The sequence below is a fragment of the Solanum dulcamara genome, chromosome 6, assembly GCF_947179165.1.
Source record: "Solanum dulcamara chromosome 6, daSolDulc1.2, whole genome shotgun sequence".
Classification (NCBI taxonomy): domain Eukaryota; kingdom Viridiplantae; phylum Streptophyta; class Magnoliopsida; order Solanales; family Solanaceae; genus Solanum; species Solanum dulcamara.
Window position 1 is genome coordinate 52,259,021 of NC_077242.1, and position 6,377 is coordinate 52,265,397.

At 33.2% G+C, this 6,377-nt stretch overlaps 1 long non-coding RNA gene across 1 annotated transcript; it reads left to right on the forward strand.

Annotated features, from left to right (window-relative positions):
- The first annotated feature begins 3,937 nt into the window (after positions 1–3,937).
- Positions 3,938–5,942, forward strand: LOC129892588 (uncharacterized). Its single transcript, XR_008767351.1, has 3 exons — positions 3,938–4,057; positions 4,987–5,096; positions 5,746–5,942. It is a non-coding gene; the product is annotated as an uncharacterized LOC129892588 (long non-coding RNA).
- The last annotated feature ends 435 nt before the right edge of the window (positions 5,943–6,377 follow it).

Here is a 6,377-nt window from a genome sequence, read left to right on the forward strand (position 1 = left end):
CAACTCAAATTTCAGATGATGAATTTCTATGAGTTTTCATATTATGATTTCAAATGTGAAATTTTTTGATTATTTGAAGTTTATGTATCTATCTTAGTCTATATTGACTCTAAATTTGATGAAAAGGTAGATTCATTAAAGGTGCTATTAAGAAAGCATGAAAGGAGTTTTAAAGTGTATTGGTGGTTTAACCTAAAGATGCTTTAATTGATGCATTCTATCACTCTCATGCATTCCATCATTGATTTAAATGACTTGAAAGTTGATTAAATAGAACCCACCTAGTTAACTATGTTTCAATGAAGTTTGAATTGAAAGACTTGACTCTAAGATGAATGTTTATGAAAGTAATGTGTTTATGATCAAGAGAGTCTTATGAAATGAAAGAATGATGAAATGATATGAATGAAGAATTCTTATGCAATAAGGCCAATTTCTACATACTTGAATCACTGAAGGTTGTTATGAGTTGTTCTACCAAACGCTGATTTAATGTCTAAAGCTATATGAATGCTTATGTTATTATGATATTTAAATGCTATTCCATGGGATTTGACCTAGCATCGAATGTAGCATGTAGATGTGGACTCGACCTAAGGTGTCCTTAAGTAAAGTCCCATGTTGCATTAACTATGTGCCACCATAGGGGCACTTAGGCTAGTGGATCCACAAATAACCCTTAAAGTTAAAGTCATAAAATTAAAGTAAAGTTTGATGAAGCTCTACCCGGAAAGTAGTCTCTCCGTGCCAATGAAGGGGGTTATGTTGGATAACATTTAATAGATCTTATAGTCTTAAATGTAGGTTATGGTCATCTCCCACAAAGGATCATTTTCAATGTTATTTACTTAATTGATTATGCATGTATTGTACTATGCTTCATACTATATTATTGCCCAAATATTCTTCAACGCTTTTGCATACCTACATACTTAGTACATTCAAAGTACTAATGCATTGTAACAACCCCTAAAATATTGTATGTCGGTATTTCAATTCTTGATGAAAATAATACAGCCTCTGTATTTTGGGTATAACTCTTCATAGGTTGGTCCAACTTAAGTGATTCAAATTTCTGGGTAATCACAACATCCTTACCTACAACTTTCATGAAGAACATAACTTCAAATTCAGAGTATAAGTAGGTCAAATAAATTAATCTTTGCAAGATATAGTGCTGTGATGGAATTGAGTGTTGATAGAAGAAAATTCATATCTCACTGTAGGTTGCTCCAAATTGGTTGATTCTTGAACGATATGAAACTAGACTTCCATATCTACAATTCTTATGAAGACACCAAATCCTAATAAGGAATTTATCTTATTCAAACGCAGCTTCGAAAACGAGTATTCTGTTAAAAAGAACTCATCTTACCTACCATGGAAACATCTAGATGCATTTGACATCATGCATGACATAAATTGTCCTCCATTTAACATCATCCATGACATCAATATATTCCATTAAATTTTCAAATTTTTCTTTATAATTATTTTATTTATTGTTAGGTCCCTCTTTCCCACCTATAAATACCCACCTTATTTCCTCATTTTATTCATCAAGCTTTCTTAAGCATTTCTTCTCTCTATATACTTCTTCTCAAATATAGTTTTAGTTTTAGTAGTATAAAAATACTACTCCGATTATTCTTATACTCTGGGTAGTACACAAAACGCTCCGGCGAGAAGAAAAGGCTAGGGATCCAAGAGTATTCCAATTTGGAGTAAACCTTCGGATTTAAGGTATGTAAGGCTTTCATAGCATCGGATTGAGTTCGTCCATGCGCCCAATATTTAAATTCATTATAATTGAGTTATAGTTGAGTTTTATCCAAATCTTGAATTCTAAATGAATTAATTCTTCTTCTATTGAGTTAGATATATTTATGCATTAATATTATTATTATTGTTATCTCTCATATTATTGGAATTATTGTTAATGGCTACTTTCCCATGAATCCTAATTGATTTGATGTTCATAAATATTTTTACACATGTTTTGAGTAAAGATGTTGGCTTTTTATTATTTTTATTGATAAAAAGAGAGTTATATGAATTAATACTATATATGTATTTTATTGAGTTTTGAAAGAGCAAAAGAGTTGAATTTGAATGAATTTGAGAAAATGATATTTTGAGCAAGATGTTTTGATGAGATGAAAATGATATTTTTGGAAGTATAATGATTGATGAACATGAAATGAGATGAGTTTGATGATTTAAATTAAAGTCCAATGAGACTAGATGATGAGTTTAATATGAGCACATATTTTGGGAGTAGTATTGAGCACCGAGTTGGGTAAGAGTTTAATTTACTCAAATCCCAGAACTACGTAGCCAGCGTAGGATGGAGGCTATGCCTCTTAAGTCCCAAAAGGAGGACTTTGATGAATGGATCCAAGATGGTGATGTCCTTTACCCTAACAAGGTATTGGATGGATGTGGCAACAACATCGCTTCGTTGTATCATCGCTAGCTCATAAGTGATGGTTGTCGGTTAGAGAAACTCCCAACTGAGTAAGCATTGTTTATTACTATTATTTTTATATTTTAAACTTGCATTACATATTGATGTTGAGATAATGTTGAGTTTTGAGCTGAGTTTTCTCGAGAGGAGTTTATTGATATCTGTCCTTACCTTCCTGCCATTTTACATACTCGTACATTCCACGTACTGACGTCATTCGACCTGCATCATTTTATGATGCAGATACAGGTGTTAGAGATCCTCAACAGGCGCATCGTTGAAGATCATTTCTTTTCAGCTATTTGGTGAGTCCTTCTTGTATTCGAAGGAACTCCTTATCCTTTTATTATTGTTGAGTGTGATGTTTCTTTTGAGGTAGCCATGGACATGTCATTGGCACCATCTAAGAGTATTAGAGGCTTCATAGACAGAGTTTGATGATGTAATCGGAGTAGTTTTCCTTAGAAACTACTTCTTCTAAGAATTATCTATTTTTCCTTTGATTATGACAAGCCCACATTAGTATTATTAAGTCTTCCGCTGATGAACAAATGAGTAATGAGACCAAGTGGTTCTCTCGGAAGCCAGAGATGGTTTCTGAGTGCCGGCCACGCCTAGGGTATCCTCTCGGGGCGTGACATGCATACTCTTTTGCCTACATGATATCACCATATAGGGACCGGCATTGCTCCATATTCACCTCCACATTGCTAGTTGATCATTGAAGGCTACTACTTTTGTGAGTTTTCATGTTTCGAGAATAATACCCCTATTTCCTTATAGCTTATGATTTTGTATAAATGCTTGGATTTCCTTTCTACTACCTGTTCTTTTATTATGAGGGTGAGCTAGGGACATGTTTTTGCCCCTTCCAAGTCTAAGATGTAGAAGTTATTATTGGACATAGATGTATGGTATTTTGAAGTATATAACAAATCTATTTCTAAGATGCTCTCCCCTAGTCTTGTTCCCCTCTCTATTTTCTGCTTATTGTCAAATATATCTATCTATGAAAAGCTATATGCATCCTAAGAGGCTTGGGCGAGGTCCTCTAGGTCTCTCATTCGTCGTGTCACGTCTTGGCCCTAGATTTGGGTTGTGACAAAATTGGTATCAGATCTTGAGGTTTTGAATGGTCCTCGGAGTCCAACATACCATGTCGAATAGTGTCTTTGTAACAACCCAAAAAGTCATTTTTTAGCAAATACCTAAATTTTTAATTTAGAGTATTTTGATAGTAAGGATATATTTTATGTTTGCACTTCTTGAATGTGAACTTGATGACATTTAAACTTGTTGGAAGTGTTATGGTGTAGTTATATAAACTACTCCTACTATGATTATCTTTTCAATTTATTAAATAGACTAGATATTTATAAAAGTGGGGAAACTTCCTTTTTGTTATCATTTATTTTCTCATTTCTTTAAGTTTCTATCCTTTCCACCTTATCCTCTCCACCAACCCTCCAATTTCATTTTTTCTTCAAGAAATACAGAAACCAAAACCTCCCTTCTCTCACATATTCATCCACCAAATCGATCATCAAGACTTTTCTTGGTTGATCCCCAAACAAACTCCACACGATTGAGGTAAACTATAAACCCATTTTTGGAATTGACTGTTGTTAGTGTTTTTAGCATAATCTCTTATATAAAGCTTTGTTTTAAGTGATTCAAGATTTTCTAGAAAGATATTTCATATTTTTACAACTTTCGTTCAGCTCTCAAAACTCAACTCTTCATGTATTTACTTGAAACTGGGCGAGGAAGTACATGGCAAGTGCTGCCCAGAATTCTGTTTATGCAAACTCTACTTGTACTGCTGTTAGTGTTTTGATGATATCATTTTGTAAAAAATGAATTTTGAGTTGATTTCTGTTGGGTTGGAAACTAAAGACATAGATCTACAAGTTTGGTGAAGGGTATAAAGTCCATTTTTTCCGTTTTTAGTTCCCAAACTTAGATACAACTGGACAAGTATGTCTGTCCAGATTTTTGATTTTCAAAATTTATCATGTGTACCTGTTAGTATTTTGGGGGTATCTTTTTGTATAAAATTCTTTTTGAGTTGATTTCTGTTGGTTTGGAAACTAAAGACATATATCTACAAGTTTGGTGAAGGGTATAAAGTCCAGTTTTGCCATTTTTAGTTTCCAAACTTAGATACAACTGGACAAGTATGCCTGTCCAGATTCTTGATTTACAAAATCTGTCATGTGTACCTGTTAGTGTTTTGAGGATATCTTTTCGTACAAAATGAATTTTGAGTTGATTCTTTTTGGGTTGCAAACTTAAGACATATATCTAAAAGTTTCATGAAGGGGATAAAATCCAGTTTTGTAGTTTGGAGTTTCGCAATTTAGATTCAAGCTGCGATACTTGACTTTCCAAATTTTCTGTTTTGGTAACATAATTCGGGTTGAAACATTCTAGGCTTAATTGCAATAATAAATCTTGTTTTATGTAAATATTATGGATATTCTCGAAATTTAAATAAGATATTTAATGGTATTTTTAAGGTTGTTTATATCGTGTGCAAGTTGAAGAACTTGAGACATTTGATGGCCTACGGTTTGAACTTTTGAAGTCGTGTGGGACTGTTGAATTGTTGTATGCTAAAAGGGCTGAGGTTTGTGTATAAACTCTTGTTACCTGCTAATATATTGAAAGCCTATCTTGGTATATTTGTTATCTTCTTAAAATATGTCTTGTCATGTTGGTATTTTTGGAAATTGCAAGACACTTGTTTAACTCGCCCACTTGTACGGATTGTTTGATCACTTGACATTCTTGTGGACTTTGTCCTTCTTGTGGCTGTGACTTTGTCACCATTGGCATGCCTCTTGTTTCGGACCCTTTGCCATCTTGATTATGGATTTTTAATTCGTCTTAAGTATGGAAGTTGTCCATTTTAAGTACGAATTAGAAAGCCATTTTTAATATGGTTCTTGGTTCTCTTGATTATTGGGTGTTTACTCTTCTTGATACAGGGCTCCGGTCCTTCTTGAGACTTGATCATGTTTAGTGTGAAGGCATGACGTACACATTGGGCGAAACTAAATATTAAAGCTTGTTAACGTATTTTCATGAATTATTGACACTTAGTTTTTTTTTATTCGAACTTGATAGTCATGATATATTTGTTGTCTTGATTTATTTGTTATGTGTACATTTGTGCTGCCATTACTTGAGAAAATAAGTTGAAGAACCCAAAGGCTTCAAACTTGTAGTTTTGCACCACTAAGCTTTATGCTTAGCGATAGTTGTTTCTATCGTAGGAAATGTCCGAGAAGATGCTTGAGGTTGGCCATTGGAGATGAAGTTTTGGGAGCTTTAAGGGAGATCACATTTGCATATAGGCATCTATATTTTGTAGTATTTTGGGACATGTATACAATTTATGATTTGCTTGTGTATTTGTATTTATGTACGTATTTCTGAGAGTTGTAACTTAAAGATTGTTGCTTGTTTTGTAAATTTTAGGGTATGTACATTTCTAAGTTTTATGAAGTACTAAATTACCCTTTGGAGTTAGAATATTTGAATGAAGCATAAATTATCATAATACATGATTGTCTCGGAAGCTAATTTTTTTTTAAAATAAAACTATTTTGAGAAGTCGCCCGTCCTAAATTGAAATTTTTATTTGATTCAATTGAGATGGAAAAAATTTAAGTTGGCTAACAACTTACACCTTTCATTTTTTTTGATCATATAAATGGGCCTTACGGAAAGTTATATATATTATTTTTTTGTGTCACGAATTTAATATACGTTTTTTTTGTAGTAGCATCCTCCCTGGAGGGTCGCTACAGTATTGTTCATGGTTGTAAAGCATGCCACAAAAATAAATAGGAGACTATGGAACATTTAGGAAAGTTTTCATTTCTTTCAAATTCATGGTGTGCCC